The following is a 19,411-nucleotide window of genomic DNA, read 5'->3' as shown; positions in this document are numbered from 1 at the left end:
CTTTCCTCAGCTGTCCTGGGCCTGCTAGTCCCACATGGCCCTCCTCCTGGGCCCTGAAGAAACCAGCCCCATGGCTGGCCCCATGCTTCTTGGAGCCCTGGCTGGGGAGGATGGGGGACTGGCCGGTGGCCCCAGCAGACTTCCCTGGGCCCAGGCTGTGGTGGGCAAGAACAAGGCACGTCCCATGCTGGTGGAGACACTCTTCATGTCCCTCTCCCCAGCTCTACTCACTGGCTCTGCTGATGACTGGAACTGCTTCATGCCTCAGTTTCCTCATCCGTTCAATGAGGTGATGACAAACCTACCTGGGGTTGCTCTGAGGATCTGAGCGGTCAACACAGGAGGAATCACACAGTAAAGACACAGATACACCGTATGGCTTCCCGACCATTGGTCATCACCATGGCCATATGAGGGAGCATGAAGGCAGAGTATTGGGGGGGAGCTTCCAGAAGGTGGTGACACATGAGCAGCAGCTTGAAAGATGAGGCCCAGAGGCAGGGGAGGACATGCCAAGAAGAGGGAACCATACAGACAAAGATCTAAAGGCTGTCTGGGGGACATGCAAGGGATCTGGCTCTGTCTAGACTTAAGAACAGGTCAAGGGGAGATCCCATGCTGCTGGCACACAAGGACTGTGTCTTGACTGACCTTGGGTGCAACACTGAGGACTTTACCCTACATTCTGTGAGGGAACATGGAATGGGGTATTTTTTCTTTTTTATTATTTGCTCATGCAAAAACATTGAAACAGTAGACATGTGTCCTGTTAAGTATGGAAGTTCCCTCTTTGCCCTTAAATCTTGTTCTTCTAGGATCTCACTGTTGTTGGTCTGGTGTGCCTCCTTTCAGAACTTTTTTCTGTGCTTTGCAAATATATTTGCTGTCTGTTAATTTTTTTTTTTCAGATTTTATCTTTAAGTAATCTCTATACCCAACATGGGACTCGAACTCACAACCCCAAGATCAAGGGTCACATGCTCCCCCGACTGAGCCAACCAGGTGCACTGTATATTACTTTGTGAAAAAAAGAAGTAGAATCATCTTTTTTTTTTTTTTAATATTTTATCTATTTATTTGACAGACAGAAATCACAAGTAGGCAGAGAGGCAGGTAGAGAGAGAGGAAGGGAAGCAGGCTCCCCGCTGAGCAGAGAGCCCGACTCGGGGCTCGATCCCAGGACCCTGGGATCATGACCTGGGCTTGCAGAGGCTTAACCCACTGAGCCACCCAGGTGCCCCAGAAGTAGAATCATCTTATGCACATTACTCTACAACTTCCCTTTTTCACTTTCCAGTGTGCTGTGGGCACCTGTCAGTGTCACGGGACACAGATTGATGGTGTCCCTTTTGATGGTTGCCTAATATTCCCTTGTTTAGCCAGTTATGTAACTAGTCCTGGGTTGATGGAATACGTAGACCATCTTCAGGCTTTCACTCTTGCAAATGATGCCTCAGTGACCATCCTTGTATATATATATCTTGCTGACATGTGTAAGCATTTCTGTAGGATAGATTTCCAGACGTGGAATTGCCCATCTGAAGGGTACATTTATTACATTTGGATAGGAACTGCCACAGTGCTCTTCCAGAAGGTTTGGCCAGTTTATGCTCCTACCCTTGGTAGCTGCGGCTGGCCATTTCCTCACACTGTCCTCCATGCTGCACATTATCAAGCTTTTTAATTCGTGCTCATCCAGGAAAGTGTCTTGCTGTGGTTTCAACACTCGCCTTCTCCACAGCGAGGCTGAGCATCTTCTCATGCAGTCGGGGACCATTTGTATTTCCTCCTCTGTGAATTGACTGTTCATATCCTTTGCCCATTTTTCTTTCTTTTTTTTCCCTTTTTCTTATTGATATAAAGGAGCTTTTAGTATATTAGGAATTTTCAAACTTTTTGTCTGTTGTGTGTGTCGGATATATTTTCCCTAGTCTGCTGTTTGTCTTTTTAACTTGGTTTATGGTCTCTTTGGCCGTATAGAAGCTTTAGATCTTTATTTAGTCAAATCTGTCAGACTTTTCCTCAGAGCTTCTGAGTTTCACATCCTGCTTGGCCAGGCTTCCTGGAAGGGTTTTAAGTGGAGGTCAGATTTGGGGACTGGGAAGGGTCGCTCTGATTGCCACTGTGCAGAGGGTGGGTGGAGGGGGACAGCAAGCCAGGGAAGGAAGCAGCTGAGACCTTTGCACTGGGCAGGAGGTGGGATGAGTAGGGGAATATTAGGGAGAAGGTGAGTTTGGGAAATATCGAGGATTGGCTGCCCATGGTGAGAGGATGTGAGGATGAGAGAGGGAGAGAGAAAGGACTTCGGAGTGATGCCCGGGTGTGAGGCTGGGGGCTGTGTGGCTGGTGCCATCACCGCCCTGAGCTGGGGGCAGGACTGGGGGGGGGGGGGATGCATGCAGGGGCACGGCACAGATGAATACATGTGTGCACACACATGCTTCAAGTTCTGGAGGCGGGCCATCTGTACTGCAGCTGCGCGGAGCGGGAGGGGGTGTGGAGTATCCGTTCCCTGCCACGTACTGTACAGACGCGGCACCACGCATGCGCACTCTGTACTCTTGACTACCGTATGAAGCATGTCTTACAGACTAGGAACCGATTCAAAGAGGTTAAGTAACTTGCTCAGTGTGACACAGCAGTAAGTGACAGAAATTCCCTCCCCCCGCCACCACCCGACACCTCAGATCTGACCCACCCAGACAGAATTCCCACGAACAGCATCGAGGAGCCTTTCATTCACTTCTCATCTGACCAACCCAGTTTCATCAGGGACTCTTAGGACAAGTGCGAGAACCAGACTGCCTGGTTTGCACATACATCCCCATTACTTACACCACTCTGTGCCTCAGTTTCCCCATTCTGAAAATGTGGACAATCACAGTACCTTCCTCGCTGGGTTTTGGTAGAGATTAAATGTGTTAGCGCCTAGGAAGTGCTTAGCCCATGAGGGTCTCTTCGGATGCTCTCTGCAATGAGCCTGATGACGGTGATGGCAGGCGTTTACCTCACCTGTGTCTGTGTGCCTCTCTTTCCCTCCTCCTTCCCCTGCATCTTCCTTCCACCTGTCACCTCACTCCTGTGCCAGCTCTTCCTCAGTTCTCTGAGGAACTTCTTCCAACACTTGCCTTTGAAGCTCTGTCCTCCATTTTCAGCCCCCAAGCCCTCGGCAGAGAGTGAATTAAAGACCAATCAGTCAGCAAAAACCATTCAGGGGAGAACAATTCAATGTTGCACTCAGGGAGTCCTCCCCCAAGCAGTTCTAGTCAGGCATTTCCTGCAAGCCCATGCATTCATCCCAACATAATCTGGTCTCCGAGAACCAGACCATAACAGCCCGATCTAAAACTACTTCCTCCCCGAATGGAGATGCTCAGGTGTATTTTTGGCTTGGGGTGGAGGGGTTCTGAGCTGACCTCAGCCCAGCCAGCTCTCCCCTCTAGCCATAGCTATCACCAGATCCCTGACCATGGGATGAGTCATTCTCAGCATCATTGGCCAGGAAACTTGCCCATAGGAAACAAAAGCAGAAAGCACAGCGGATTCTGGGCACAGTTTCTTCCCATGAGCCTAACCAAGCAAATCCCTGGCTCTGAGGGTTTGTGCAGGGGGTTTAGACTGGGTTAAAACTTCAGGTCTGCACCCAGTTAAAAATTTCTTGCCAAACTGGCCAAACTTAACCATTATGGATTTCTCATCATCAGAATAAACTCCCAGGTGAATATGGAGTAGTCACTTCCTGTTGCTTGTAGGATTTTGTTTTCACTTGCATGGTTGTCAGGCACACCTGTTTATTTTGAACCCAATAATGGCAGAACTTGCTTCAGTGCTTCAGTGCTTCTTCAGGGGACAGTTATGCCAGATGACACAGAGGACACAGACACCCCCACCCCAAAACCTTCGAGAGAGAATTCTTTATCACTATTTTTGGGAAGCCTGGTCCCCGGGTCCCCAGGGTTCCATCGGGCCTGTCCTCAGTTTCCGCCAAGCCTGGCTTTGTCCCTGGGGTTTCTTTAACATCTCCCCCAACCTTCAACCCAAGCCCCCTCCCGCAGTACACCCCAGGACCTCTGCAGGGTACCATGCCACACTCTGATTTCCAGCTAACGTGGCCTAAGTTCAAAGCCAGATCAGCCTTTGGATGCACATACTGACACCGGCATCAACATTCATATGTAAGAAACTTTTCAAGTTTGCCCTTACAGGGGAAATATTTCTTTCTTTTTCTTTTCTTTTCTTTTTTTTTTTTTTTAAAGATTTTATTTATTTATTTGACAGACAGAGATCCCAGGTAGCCAGAGAGGCAGGCAGAGAGAGAGGAAGGGAGGCAGGCTCCCTGCTGAGCAGAGAGCCCAATGCGGGCCTCCATCCCAGATCCCATGATCTGGGATCATGACCTGAGCCGAAGGCAGAGACTTTAACCCACTGAGTCACCCAGGCGCCCCAAGGGGAAGTCTTTCTAACAGTGGCAAGGAAGCTATATGGTACCTTTTTTTTTTTTTTTTCCGAGGAGGGGGTGAACAGGAGGCAGTATAATCCTCTACAGACAAATCTTACTTTTTGGAGAAAATGAGGCATCACAGGGGGCATTTATGGACATCAGGGGCTGTCCCCTCAGGTTGCCTGCCAGAGCCCGCTGTTATCTTGAGGGGCTGCCTTTTCTCCCTGTTCCCTGTGTTGTCCCACAGGATCGCACAACATTTAAGGTGGTAATTGCCAAAGTGAAGTGTCAATAAGTTCAAAATATAAATGCATAATTCAGCTTGCAGCTTGCTCTTGTTTGTGGCTCCAAGGCCCTCTTGGCAATCCAGAACAGACAAGTAGGGGGCCCCAGGGCCTTTCTAAAGCTGATCCCAGACCTGAGACGGGTAAATCTCTGAGGATGCCGCAGCCTTTGTTCTAAAGTCAATTTCTTTTTTCCTTTTTAAAAGATTTTATTTATGTATTTGACAGGGGGAAACACAGAGAGAGAGAGAGAGAACACAAGCAAGGGGAGTGGAAGAGGGAGAAGCAGGCTTCCTGCCGAGCAGGGAGGCCAATGCAGGGCTCAGTCCCCGGACCCTGGGATCATGACCTGAGCTGAAGGCAGATGCTTAACAACTGAGCTACTCAAGCACCCCCTAACATCAATTTCAAGCCCTTAAACGTAGGCCAAGGTCCCAATTCTCGTGAAGATTCTACCACTTGCCTCTGCTCACATTCCCTTCTCCAGGTGGGAATTGTCCTGCTGATGGACCCTGCTACGTGGCCTGAGATTTCCCCCTTTTCCCTGTAGCTAGGGAACATTTGAAATTGGGGATTGACATACTTCTGTCCCCCAATGAAATCCTAGTTATTTAGGGGCTTGCAAATGGAGCTTGGTTCTCTCAAATCAGAATGTCATCTAAACATGTTCTCAAACCAAATATGTCAAGGTCACGAGCCCTGGGTGGCCAGGGGGGATGCAGTAGGGTTGGCAGGGTTGTGCTGCACTAACAGGTTCTCTGAGAACTCTCGGTGATTTAGCACAACAGAGGTTCCCGTATCCTTCCTTTCTTTCTTTACAGTCTGACCTCACATTACATGTCCAGTGTGGGAAGCAGGGAGGGTGGTGGACTCTGGTCTGTACAGTAGTGCAGGGACCCAGACTGACAGAAGCTCCACCATCTTGCAGCTGCCCCATCTGGAACACGTGGTCTCTTTCAGTCACCGTGGCAAAGAGGAGGAAATGGTAGAGTCGCACTGTGCTCTTAAATGCCAGGAATGACACACGTCACTTCTGTTTACAACCCATTGGCCAGAACTTCTCAGGTAGCCTCTGTTAACTGTAAGAAGGCTGAGGAAAGGGGACATGGTGCTGGGATGAGGAGGGCACATAGGAAATGCACCCAGACGTTCAGCGACCAGTAAACTCCTCTGTACGAGGGGTGTGGTGGGATTACTCTCAGAGCCAGGGTTTCAGAAGAGCCAAGGCCATAACTTGCTGTTCATCCTTTCCACCTGAGGTGGCTGAGGTGGGGGAATCCCAGAGTGTCTAGGAGGGCCTGATGGGAAGAGCTTTGAGGAAGAGTCCCTGTGGGTGAACAGGCCCCTTGGCAGGCCCAGGTCCAAGGCCTCCACCTACCCGGCTCTAGGTTTGACTCAGCCTTTCCTCCCTCCTTACCCCGTTGACTGCTTTCAATACCAACACCATCCCATCAGATGAATTTCTCAAGAGGAGAAGCAGGAATGAGAGTGAGCGTGAGTTCAGTTTTGGAGGGAAAAAATGCAAGAGGAGATACCCAGAAGCTGCTGTGTCTTAGTCCATTCGGGCTTCTCGAACCAAACACCACAGTCTAGGGTGGCTTATAAACAACAGAAGTTCATTTCTCGCAGTTCTGGAGGCTGGAAAGCCTGAGATCAAGGTGCTAGCAGACGTGGTGTCTAGTGAGGGCTCACCTCCTGGTTCACAGACAGACATATGGCACAGGGGACCAGGGAATCTCTCCGGGGTCCCTAATCCCATTCCTGAGATTCACGAGACCTTCATGACCTAATCCATTCCCCCAAAGCCTCACCTCCAAATACCATTACACTGGGTTTCGGTTTCAACATATGAATTTGGGGATGGAGGGAACACCCACACTCAGTCTATGGCACATTGGCTATAAGCCCAAGCCCAAGAGCATACCCTTGCCATGAGAGAGAGTGGGAAGATACTGCCTTTCTTCCAGGCTTTCATGCCTTCAGCAAATGTGGCCGCTGTGGGCCATGGAGTGTACTGATTACAACGGTGGGGTCTGATTCCAGAAAACCTGGGATTGAAGCTTGGCTTGGCCCTTCATCAGCAATGTGACCTTGGGCTAAGTACTTCCCTCTGCCTCAGTTTTCTTCTCTTAAAATGGAGATATTGAAAGTATTTATCTCTCGGTACTCTCTGAGTACTGTGAAGTACTCAGCACAGTGCTGGGCACGTGATAAGTGCTCTGTAAATGTTAATCCTCACCACTGCAGCCGCCACCGCCACCATCACCAATATCATCATCACCATCACCACCATCATCATCCTCCAGTACCATATACTATGCTAAGAGCTGGGCGAGTAGACATCAAGGTCCCTGTGCTCACATATGATAGGGGAAATGGAAAATAGATAAATAATTAAATTAAGATGATAATTTCAAATAGAGATGGCAGGAAAACAATGCATCGGGTACATGAAAAATTAAAACCGGGGAGCCACCACTGCCTGTCTATTACACTGACGTCCACAAAATAGGCAATGCAACTCCAGGTGAGGATACAGAGCAAACTGCACCTCTAGTGGGTTGCTGTAGGGAATGTCAAATGGTACCGCCACTTTAGAAAACGGTTTGGCAAAAAACAAACAAAAAACAAAAAAACAGTTTGGCAGTTTCTTATACAGTTAAAAATATGTTTACCATATAACCCAGCAATCCTACTGCTAGGTATTTACCCAAGAGAAGTAACAACCTATGTTCACGTAAAAACCCGTATGTGAATATTGATAGCGGCTTTATTCATAGTCACCACAAGCTGGAATGAACCCAAATGTCCTTCAGCTAGTAAATGGATGAACAATTGAATACGGCTCAGCAATAAAAAAAGAATGAAACTGGGAATAACAAAGAAACAATGAAGGTAAATCGCAAATGCATTATATGCTAAATGAATAAAGCCAGACTCAAAAGGCTACATGGAGATGATTCTGTTTGTCTGACATTCTGGAAAAAGCAAAACTATAGAGACGGAAAATAGATCAGTGGTTGTTAGGGGCTGGGGTTGGCTGGGAGCTGGCAGCAAAGGGACACATGGAGATTTGTGATAGAATTGTTCTCTGTCTTGATTGTGGTAGTGGTTACACGGCTGCTGTGTGTACAGCTGTCAAAACTCAGAACTGTGCACTAGAAAGAGTAAATTTTACTCTAGGTAAATTATAGCTCAATTAACCTGCCTGGGAAAAAAGCTTTCCGTGAGATTGCTGAGACAGGGAAACCCGAATGACAGATCAGTCAATCAGGGTCGTGTGACATGCACACGGAGGTCAGGGAGGGCTTTTCTGAGGAGGTGCCTTGAGCTGAACCTGGATGGGGAGAAGGAGCCAGGCCTGTGAGGATCAGGAGGAGGTGGGGGCCCCCAGAGAGAGGGAGCAGCAGGGTGGTGGTGTGGCTGGCACTAGGGAGGGAGGAGGCGGGGGCGGGGGTGCCACTGGGGGGCATATATAGAGGGTGATGGAAACTCATGTGGGTCAGGCTGTCCAGGCGGAGAGAGGAGGGGAGGACAGGAAACAGCAGCTTGTGACCACGCGTTGGAAGAGGACTGAGGATGGTGTGATGGAGGGGCACCCTGAAATCAAAGAGAGGGGTCAGGGAGCCCTCCTTTAGGGTGGAAGGATCCGCCAGCCAGAGATGCATAGGCTGCCAGGGGACCAGCATGGATGGTGGGGGGTCCTTCTGGGAGCTTGCGGAGGGGGGATGTTGTGGGCCGTGGGAAGGCAGACGCTGGCCATCCTGGGTTGAGCAGCAGAAGCCCCTCTTAGCTGCACTAACCTTCCTGCTCTTCACTGCAGTGCATGCTGGAACTGCGACCGAGAGGCTGCTGCTCCCCAGGCCCCCAGACACTGATCTGTTTGCCTCCCGGCGCCGTCTGACCCAGGTAGGGGGAGAGCAAGGGGACTCCCACTGTCTCATGCCTCTGTGTTGGGCGGGAGGGCTCTGGGAGCGAGAAGCAGGCTGGGCCTTGGTGAATGAGCCCCTAGCAGGGCGATGGTGTGGGATACATGTGGGGTTCGAAGGCTCTGGCCACAGTAGTGCCTTCTGGGGGAATGGGGGGCAATGAGAGACCCTAGGACATATAATTCTGAAACCCAATTGTTCCCTGACACACGTGCTAGCTGTGGTCTGTTCAGCATCCTTTCCCTGTGCACACTTGCTAAGTACCTCGGCTCTGGTAGCTTCTACATCTGTGGGGGTCCCTTTGCTGTCACTCTGGCTTCTCTCTGCCAGAGCTGCTGCACCAGCCTTGTGTTTGTGCTTCCTTGAGTGACGGCTCTTCCCCCAGAAGGCCCCATGTCTCCGCAGGACTCCCTGAGGGGGCCGAGGTGCTCCCCCAGGCCCCAGGAGCAGCCCAGCTCACTTTCAGTCCACTTGGCATTTTTCTGCTGCCCCTGGGCACCCCAGCTGGAGGCTTTCAGCCCCAAAGGTGGGATGGGTTGTGGGCTAGGCTTGCCAGAAAAATGTAGAGAATTTCCAGTTAAATTACAGCTTTAGACAGATAATAAATCATATTTTAGCATAAATATATCCCCAATACTGCATTGGCTGTACAATTTTTGCTAAATCTGACAATGCTAGTTGTCTGAAGCCCTTAGTCCCCCTCTTCTTCTGGTGAGCCCACCCTGCTGGGCCCACTTCGGTTCCCTTAGCTCAGCTGCCTCCGGTGCCTATGACAGATGTCCTATAGCTGGGCGTCGGGGGAGCCTGCTCAGGTCACAATCAGGAGACCTGGGGGTTCCCCCGAAAGCCATTGAGAGTGGTCTCAGGCTCCTTGCTGTCCCCCATGTGGCTCTCTGATAGCAGAGTCCCAGCTGAGGAGGTCATGGGGTGGGGCCGTCCAGGCCTCTGTGCCTGTGAACAGAGCTGTGAGACAGGCCTGGAGCTGTGAAAAGAATCGAGAATAGAAAATTGTTTCACGAGCTTGAGAGCCAGAGTGCTTGGGGTGTGGGGTGGAGGTGGGGGGCAACAGGATAAGACAGGGCCAGACAGTGGAGGGCTTGGAATGTCCTCTTTTTGCATCTTGCAACACTGGGGACACGGAAGTTTTCCCATGGCGAGTGGAGTCATTTTTCTGACCAGTAAGGTAACGTTCTCTGTGTGTCCTCTACCTACCTATCCAACAACCCCAAAGCATTTAGAGCTTTGAACTGTGAGCCTTTCCTACCATCTCTTCCTCTCCAGGACTAAACACTGCTAACTAGTTCAATATGTATCCCTCCAGACTCTTTTTTCTGTGTGCTTAGAAACATAGTTTAAAGATTTTATTTATTTATTTGACCGAGAGAGAAGGATCACAAGTAGGCAGAGAGGCAGGCAGAGAGAGAGAGGGAAGCGGATTCCCTGCCGAGCAGAGAGCCTGATGTGGGACTCAATCCCAGGATCCTGAGGTCATGACCTGAGCCGAAGGCAAGGGCTTAACCCACTGAGCCACCCAGGCACCCAGAGACATAGTCGAAAAGCAAAAACACAGGCTCATCCTAGTGCCACTGCTCTGTCGCGAGTTTTCACCTGATGACATACTGTATAGATCATGCCAGAGTTCTTTCCTATCCCTTTATGCCCATTGTTTGGGTGATCTTTAAAGTACGTCTCGGTGCTCGGTCCTGTCGGTGGCCATTCAGGCAGGGGGCCTCCGCGTTGGTACCTCCGTGTGCCCTTGTGTTACGGGTCCTTCAGGAGTGTTTCTGAAAGTGGACCAGCGGGGCCAGAGGGCACACACCTTTCCAGGTGTGATCTGTTCGGCCAGGTCAACCTCCAGAAGGTTGGGCCGATTTCCCACATGCAAGAGGCCTCGTCCCCTCATCCTTACCAGTTGTGGGCATTAACAGTCACTTAAGTCTCTGCTGATCTGTTAGGTACAATGGCTTTTCTTTGGCATTTCTTTGATTATGAATGAGGTGGAGCATCTCTCTGTCGGTTTTCGGCCGTTTTCATTCCTTTGTCTGCGAATTGCCGGTTGATGGCCTGTCCTCCGCTGGGTTTTCTATTCTTCCGTCCATTCGTCCTGCACGCATCTACTGAGCACCTGCGGGGGCGGGGGGGGGGGCACTGTTTTGGTTACAGGCCTAGCAGAGAACCACACTGACAACAGAGACCTGCTCCCTGGAACTCAGGCTCTCGTGGAAGAGCGACAGCCAAGAGAAACAGATAAAGGAGTGAAATCTAGTGTGTGTGTTGAGTGTTAAGTGTGAGGGAGGGAAAAATAAAGCAGAGTAGGGGATGGGCAAGGTTGGGCTGCTGAGTCTGCTAGTCAGGAAGGCCTCCCTGGGAGATGGCGCTGTGGCAGCACCGGCAGGAAGCGAGAGAGTGAGGCACGTGGATGGGAACCTTGAGCGCCAGGCAGGCTGGGTCTGATCGGGGCTCACTTAGAAGGCCAGAGTGGCTGGGATAGGGGGAGTGAGAGAGAGCGGGAGGTATGGCCGGCGAGGGATCGGGAGCAGAACACTCAGGGCCAATGGACCACTCTTGGCTTTTACTCAGGATGAACCTGGGAACCATGGAAGTTTCTGAATAGTGGCATAATGGGATCTGAATTTCGTTTTACCCAGATCCCCCTGGCTGCCGTGAAGGGGCCAGGGAAGCATCGAGATCAGTCAATAGGGTGTTGTAATGATCTAGGGAAGAGATATGGTGGGGGCTTGGAGTGGGAGGGGGGCTGGATAGGGGTGGGTAGAAGTGGATGGGTTCTGGGTGTGTGCTAGTGGTAGAGCCAATAGGATTTGCTGACAGATTGGATGAGGTGGAGTGTGTGTGAGAGACAGACAGTGAGCCAAGGACAACTGCCTTAGTCATCTCGGGCTGCCATAAGCAAACACCACAGGCTTGGGTGACTTAAACAACACACATGTATTCCTCACACTTCTGCAGACCAGGAAGTCCAAGATCAAGGTGTTGGCAGACTCAGTTCTCGGTGAGGACCCCTCTGCTTGGCTTGCAGAAAGCCACCATCTCACCGGGTGCTCCCCACCCCCCACCTCTAACTTATTCCCCCCACAGAGAGCCCTGGTGTCACTTGCTCTTCTTCGAAGGACACTGATCTCATCAAGAGGCCCCACCCTCATGGCCTCATCTCATCCCAATTACCTCCCAAAGGCCCTACCTTCCAGGACCACATCAGGGGTTAGGGCTTCAACTGATGAATTTTGAGGGGCACAAACATTCAGTCCACAACAGTGACTCCAGTGGTTTGGGCCTAAGTAGCTGGAGGGGTGGGGCTGCCATCACCGGAGACTGGACAGACAATAAGGAGGAGTGAGTTTGGTATAGGGTAGGAGAGGAGCTCATCTGTGGACAGGACTAGCTGCATAGTGTGTGGGGCTTGGAGCAAAATGAAAATGGGTCGCCCTCTGTTTAAAAAAAGTATTAAGAGTTGTGAAGTGATAATAGTAGGGCATTCAACCAAGAGCATGAAACCACACTGGGGCACACTGGTGAGCAGGCCCCTGCTGGGGACATGCAAAATGCGTCATGCCAGCAGACATTCCAGAAGGGTGGAGTTGACAGTTGGATGTGTGAGGCTTGGAGTTTGGGGAGGGGTGCGGCTGGAGACACAAATCTGGGATTATCAGCATAAAGGTAGTATTTCAAGCCTTGAGATCAGTTGAGAGCATCAGGGGAGTGGATATACCTAGAAAAGAGAAGCACCAAAGACTTGGTTGGCCAGAGGGCCTCCTTCAGTTAGAAGTTGGGGGAGGAACCAAAAAGGGTGAATAAGAAAGGGCAGCCAGTGAGGGATGAGGTCCTGGAAGCCAAGGGCAAGGCATGCTTCAAGCATGAGGTCAAGTAAGATGCAGAAGGAACATTGATCATGCATTAGCTGTGGGAGATCACAGATGACCTTGGTTTCAGTGATGGGGAGGGGGTGGATGTGTGAAATGCATCTTATCGACTTGCAGGAATAAATTGATTTATAAGAGGTTAAAGGATTTAACTCTTTATCTGTCATATGTTGCAAATATTTTTTCACAGTTTTGTGGGGGGTTTTTGTCACTTAAGTTTACAGAGCTTTTTTTAACCCCTTACATGTTGAAAACTATCCCGTGATCAGGTCGGGTACTCTTGACCTTTACAATTTCTGGTCTTCCCCAACTGCAAAGAATCGAAAATGTTGTCTTACATGGTTTCCTAATTGTTCTTGAGATTTAAAAATATGTAAATCTGTAGTTCATCTGGAATGTTTTTGTGTGTGTGGTTTGAGGTACAGATCCAAGTATTTGTTTTTCCCAAGTGACAACCTGTTGCTTTGATAACTCACCGAGTAAGTTTTTCTCTCTGTTTGTAGCTCCATGGCTATCATTTGGTCCCACTGATCTGTGCCTGGGGAGACATTTGGGAAGTCAAGAGAATGGAGGCTTGTTCACCGAGGCGGGGTGGAGGGTGTGGGGGCAGGAGTGGAAGCTGACGCAGTTGCCTTCCGTGAGAGAAGAGGCAAAGGCAAGTTAGGGAGGATGGGAGCTCTCAAGTATCGGGGGTGTCCTGTGTGCCCTCATAGTTCTGCAGGGGTGGAAGTCTGTATACCCATTTGCAGATGAGGAAACTGAGGCTCTGTGAGAATTCATCTGTGGATGAATTGGTGTCCAATGGCTCCAACTCTTAGGAGGTAGAGCTGAGCCTGGGAGGCATTTCTCATGTTCTGTCCACCCAGGTGAAGGGAGAGGCAAAAGGGAGCTGTTTCCAGGAAGCCTGGAAGGGCTCCAGGCACAAAATACATCCCCCCACCCCACTCTGCTTCCCCGTCTGCCATTTGGCTGGGTCTTGAAGGTTTTCCCATTTTGAAGAGGAACCTGTTAAAACCAGAATACTCCTGGCAGGGAATCACACGTTAAGTTTATAGCTAACATCTTAATTATCAGTTAACACCTCTGCAGGGATTAGCCGACAGCCAGCTGAGGACACCGAATGGGGGCCCGTGTGATGTGTATCTGGGCTGGGAAAGGCCAGGAACAGGGAGGGGTGATAGAGGAAGAGGCAGGGACTCAGCAATTCACAGCTTTCTTCTGGGCCCTTGGGAAAGAGAGGGAGGTGGAGCTGGATCCAGGTGGTGGGGTGGGTGCGGGATGGCAGCTACACTAGGAAGCCAGGGGCTGGGGCTCATAGAGGAGCTGACATCTATTAGACACTTGCTCTGTCCTGGAAGCAGAAGAGGCTGGTCACATTCTGAAGCTTGGCCTTGAAAAGGTCAGGAAATCAGCCACGCATTAACTATGTTGGGCAACTGTTGGCAGCAATCACTTGGAGCTGGGAATTGTCTCTGACACCCATAGACCGAATCTGTCACCTAGTGCTGAGGAGCAGCCATAGGAGAGAGGCTGAGGTGTCTGGAACCTCTTCTAGTCTTTGACGGCCAGTCTACCCTGCAGGGTCAGGGCTAGGTGTGAGCAGGGTCAGTTTCAGTGTATGACCAGGGTCAGGACTCAGTTTGTGACTGGGATTAGGGCTCAGTGTGAGAGCAGGGTCAGCACTCAATGAGTGACCAGCGTCAGGGCTAGGTCGGGGCTCAGTCTGTGACCAGGCTCAGGACTCAGTGTGTGACCAGGCTCAGGGCTCGGTGTGTGACCAGGCTCAGGGCTCAGTGTGTGACCGGGATTAAGGCTCAGTGAGAGAGCAGGGTCAGGACTCAGTGTGAGGCCCCAGGTAAGTACCTGGCAGCCTCCCAGCCCATTGGTGCAGGAGGGTGGGGGTAAAGAAAGATGTCACTGTGTGTCTAAAGCTAGCCTTTCCCTCCCAGAAGCGCTTCCTTCCCCCTTTACTTCACTCTGCGCAGGGGGACTGATCTGTGTCTTTGGGGGATATCATGAGCCTAAAGGTGACCGGCCACTCAACCATTCATCACTCTCTGGACTCTGACAGGCTTCCTGGGATCCTGGAGTTGAGACCAGCTTCTCCCTCATCTCTTCTCTTCCTCCCTGTCTTTTCCCTCCACTGTTCTCCCCTGCCTACTTCCCCTGGTTTTGCACCCAGTTGCTGGCAATCAGACCCTGAGACTCCCAGACACCCTTCCAGCTCGAAGGAAACTCGGTGTCCAGGTCATGGTGCCGGCTATGCCTAGGATTATGGGAAGAGTTGCAGGCTGGCTGGGTGTGCTGATGAGGGAGTGAGGGGAGGGGCCTCCCTGTGGTGGCTGAACTGCCTGTGGGGCTCCAAAGAAGACTGAGGCCAGATGGAGCAGGAGGACTCCGTTCTGAGGCCCAGGGAAACCGGGGGCCCTTGAGGCAGGAAGCAGCCACAGGGGCGCCTGCACTGTTTGTCCTACAAGGGGCTAGCCACTGGCTGCCCTGGGTCATGCCTCCTCCCTGTCAGGAGGCCTGGGTTCTCTGCCTGGTTCTGTCTCCAGCTGGCGATGTGACCTCAGGACAGGCGAGCCTGAAGCTGGACCCCAGTGGCTTTACCTGAGACACGGCTGGGTCTCTGGGCCAGAGCCCCCAAAGGCAGGCTCTGGAAAGCACAGAACGCGGCCTGTGTTCTTGTGCCTCTTCGGTCACTGTTTTGGCTCAAGATTTGGCTCTTGGATGCTGGCTCTGGGGACCACAGAGGGGCCTTGGGGAGGACCAACTCTCCATTCTTTTGGGAGACCCTGATGTATGAACTGGAAGACAAAAATTGGAGGCCCCAACCAGGGATGTGGCTGGCGCGTGTTTTTTGTTCCATTTCAAACAATTTTTTTTTTTTACAATGGAGATATAATTCGCATCCCATAACACTCACCATTTTAAAGTGTACCATTCAGTCTTTTTTTTTAGTATATTCACAAGAGGTACAACAATGATTGTTCTAATTTCAGAGCCTTGTCCATCATCCTATAAGGGAACCCTGTACCCATTAGTGGTTACTCCCCCCTCCCCCACATGCCCCAGGCCCTGGCAAACACTGATCCACCTTCGTTCCTTTCTTGGGACTCACCTAGTCTGGACACTTCATATGGATGGAATCATGTACCAGGTCCCCTGTTGAGTCTGACAACTTTCCCTTAAGATACTGTTTTCAAAGTTCATCCACATTGTAACATGTATCAGTATTCCTTTTTATGGCCCGATATTAAGGAGATACCATATCTTGTTTAAGCGTTCATTCACGGGCATTTGGATTATTTCCTTTTTTCGGCAATTATGAGAGATGCCACTAGGAGCACATGCGTACCTGTCCTTGTGGGAACGTGCTTTCTGTCCTTTCGCATCTCTCCTGGGGCCAGGTTCCCTGGGCCCTGGGCTGACTCAGCATCTCTGCCTCAGTCTGGACAGGTGCTCTCCATGCGCAGGTCCCACCCCTTCCGATGGCATCATGGTTCCCCTTCACTCTCAGTCATCTCCTCTCTGGCCCCTGCAGGCATCTAAGTTTTCAGGCTTTGATTATAGAACAGTGGTGGAGAGAAATGGGGGGGGGGGCTGTAGGAGACAGAGAAGGCTCCTGACCCAGAGAGGGGTCCTTGGAGGGCTTCCTGGAAGAGATACCACTTGAGCTTACTGAGGCCCAATAGATATTTTCTAGGGCAAAAAGAGTCCTCCTGGAGGGAGACAAAAGCAGGAAGGTGTGAGACCCTCCCCCCTTTCCCCACCCTGGTGGGCAAGCACTGGGAGGCAAGGGGGGAGCCCCAGGGCCCAGCTGACATACCCTTTCTCCCTTCCTCCAGTTCTTACCTTCTCTCCATCTTCTCTCTTGGTCTTCTCTGCCATTTGCTCAGGGAACTGTAAGGAGCTTGAGGGAAGGGGAAGATGAGGGAGTGAGAAGCCAGCGGCCCCTGCAGTGAGAGCCTAAGCAGGGTGGGCAAAAGGATGGAGAACTTTGGTTCTTCCTTAGCTGGGGCCAGAGTCTGAGGACCTCGGACAGAGGTGACCATAGGCCAGGACACCTTGTGTCCCCAAATGGCATCTGCTTGTCCTTCCCTCGGGGGTAGGGGTGAGGTGGGATGGGCCCTGCCAGGCTAGACGAGGCCCAGGGTAGAGGCATAGCGAGAGGCCCAGACCCAGAGCTGCGCACCCACCCTCCCAGGCTTCTGCTCTGCTACCTAATGGGTAATTACACCCTGACACGCACGGAGGCGAAGAAGGGATTTTCTGGGAAGCAAAATCTCCCGTGAAATATTCAGGCCATGCTGGGCTTCACTTCCCAGCCACTAATCGCTGCTGCTTGGCTTGGCCACAGCTTGAGGGACCACACGTGTCTGGAGGGCCACCTGGGGCTTTTTATTTCTTTCTCAGTGGGGAGAGGTTTCCATTGACTAGGAAGGACCTGGGCTTTGGGTCTAAGACGCTGCCTGCGCGTGCATGTGCATGCGCGCTTCCTGTTTTCTAGACCGCGCACGCTGGTTTACGAACTTGGCCACAAGTGTGTGTTCCGGGTGTGCCTGTGTCTGTGTGCGGACACACTCTGGCATGGGCGGGGCAGCTTGCCAGCTCTCTGGGTTGCCTCTGAAGATGCTTCTCCACTCTGCCCTGATCTCTGATTCTCAGGGCTGGAGGGTACGTGTGACATCCTTTCAGGGGGGTGGCTGCCCCAGTGTGTGAGTTCTGCCTGTGCCTGGCATGGCACACAGGGTTTTGACAGCCTTGAAGCCCTCGCCGGCTCAGGGGCTCGGAGATACCAGATGGCAGCCGGCCTGCTGCATGTGTGAGTCAGGCTTTGCCTGTCTTCTGGCTTCAGCGTGCTTGGTTTCCACCAAGTTTTGAGTGCTTGATGTGGGGCTGGGAGGCTGAGAAGGACGTTTGCTTCTGAGAGTTCACTGAGCTGGGACATGTCTGTCCCTTTGTCAGTGTCCGCCCACCCCAGCCCCTCAGCTACTCCACTGGTTTTATCCAGCCCATAAAATCTTGTATTTGCACAGAAGGTCTGAGCATCACCCTATTAAATCTTGCTTTTGCAAGCTCATTCTCTCCTCCACGTTGCACAAGATAAGCGGGACTAGAATCATCATACTCATTTGGCTGATGAGGAAACTGAGGTCTGCAGAGGCAAAGAGACAAACCTGGAGTCACCCAGTGAACCAGGGCTTTGAGCGAGAGCACTAGCTCCTCCTTCCTGTCCAGGGACTCTTGGCCCCCAGCCCCAGCCTGTGGCCCCAGGTGGAGGGGAGCTTGCCCAGAGGAAACAGGCTCTAATTTCATGAATGAATCCTGCTGGCCCGTGTCTCCTTCTCCACATGGAGAGATGGCCCCAGGTCTCTTGCCATCTCTAGTCTACATCAACAGGCAGGGCCGCAGGAGGCAATAATATTGATGTCCATCATTGATATTTCTTTATTGTGGCTGTAATTAGCAATTCCTCCACGGCTGAGGCTCAATCTGGCAGACAAGTGGAGAAGCTCCGGCTTATTCATGTCAGCCTGTTAATGTCACACTGACAAGGCTGATGGGGGACTGGCCTTAGGTAGGGAGGAGGAGAGGTGGAGGGCTGAGTAGAAGGTCAGCAGCTCTCCCCTTCTCCCCCAGGGACTTGCTGTCCTTGATCACAGCCTTCTAGAGCTGCCCTCATCCCATCCCCTGGGAGCTAACTTCCCAGGCTGGCTTCTCCATTCTATGGCCCCTCACCCCTCACTGGTCTGGTAGGCTGGCTTCCACTGAAGAGTGGCCTCCACACTCCCGGGGAAAGCCCATAGGTGTCCATGCAAGATAGCCCGGGAAGATTCTGCGGAAGCCTTCCCAGGGAGCTAGAGGCAGGAGAGCAGCTCCTCAGCCCTCTGCCCTGTGCCAGCTGGGAGAATACCCCCAGCCCTGCCACAGTCAGATCTGCATACTCCCAAAGGTGCTAGTTTCCATGGCAAGGGAAGCACAGCCCCTTCCTGCAGGTCACTGCATACGGCCGTGCGCTGTTTCAGACAGGAGGGCTAGGATGAGCCCTCCCAGACCCCTGGGAGTCTCCTTGCTCACCACCTCAAGCTTCCCTCTTCCCTCCACTCCAGAAACTTCTTCCCTCAGTGTCCCTCCACCTATATTTCTCTGGATCCTTTGGTTCCTTGAGCAGATGAAGCCAAGCCAACCATCATCCAGGGAGAAGTTACTCTGCCTTGATATCTCCCCAGCGCCTAGTACCAGCTTGCCTGTTTGATGTGTGCCTAGTGTAGGGCTGCTTGGCACTAATGGTAAAACTAGCTTTAGGGGCCACTCTTGATTCTGGACTATTTATCCTGTGGTGGGTTCTGTTAAAAGCATCTTACAAGAATCAGATCTTCAAAACAACCCTATGGGATAAATACATTTATCATCCCCATTTTCCAGATGAGGAAAACTGAGGTACAAGGAAATTGAGCACACCCAAACCCTCCTGCTGAGCTGCCCTCTCTCTGCCTCCACCTGTAGTCCATCAAGCCATTTCCTCCCCTGCCTATCTCCTCCCTGGGCTCCCCAGGACAGGCAACTGCCACGTCCAGTGCGGGGCCCACAGCAGGCAGCATAATGGGCAAGTGAGGGTCATGGTGTCAATAGCACAGTCCTCTGAGTGCTGCATTCAGCAGATAGTTCCTCTTCCATGGTTCTCTGGAGGGCACCCATTGCCCAGGGAGCCCTGTGTGCTCTCTGCAGGCTGGGGTCTCGGGTCTTGTGCACTATATGCCCCGCCCCTGGCGTTTTCCACATGAGGCCCCAGCATCTGATTACAAGACTCCCTGATGCTGACAGAGGCAGACCTACCTGCTGGGTTATGCTCTCCCCCCCCGCCCCTCCCGCCAC

The 19,411-nt window shown here is 51.7% G+C and overlaps 1 protein-coding gene across 3 annotated transcripts in view; it reads left to right on the top strand.

Moving 5' to 3' along the window:
* LINGO1 (leucine rich repeat and Ig domain containing 1) overlaps positions 1 to 19,411 on the top strand; it is a 190,475-nt gene that overhangs the window by 121,399 nt on the left and 49,665 nt on the right. For 2 of the 3 annotated variants that reach the window (XM_045070636.1, XM_045070635.1), the window contains one exon: positions 8,549 to 8,634. The exons of the other annotated variant lie outside the window; for it this stretch is intronic. The gene's annotated coding sequence lies outside the window, so the exon portion shown is untranslated. The remainder of the gene's footprint in view (positions 1 to 8,548; positions 8,635 to 19,411) is intronic. 3 annotated transcript variants of the gene reach the window in all.

Source organism: Mustela putorius, unplaced genomic scaffold, assembly GCF_011764305.1.
Source record: "Mustela putorius furo isolate JIRA1106 unplaced genomic scaffold, ASM1176430v1.1 tig00003972_pilon_pilon_pilon, whole genome shotgun sequence".
Classification (NCBI taxonomy): Eukaryota; Metazoa; Chordata; class Mammalia; order Carnivora; family Mustelidae; genus Mustela; species Mustela putorius.
This window is presented reverse-complemented; position numbering and strand designations above follow the sequence as displayed.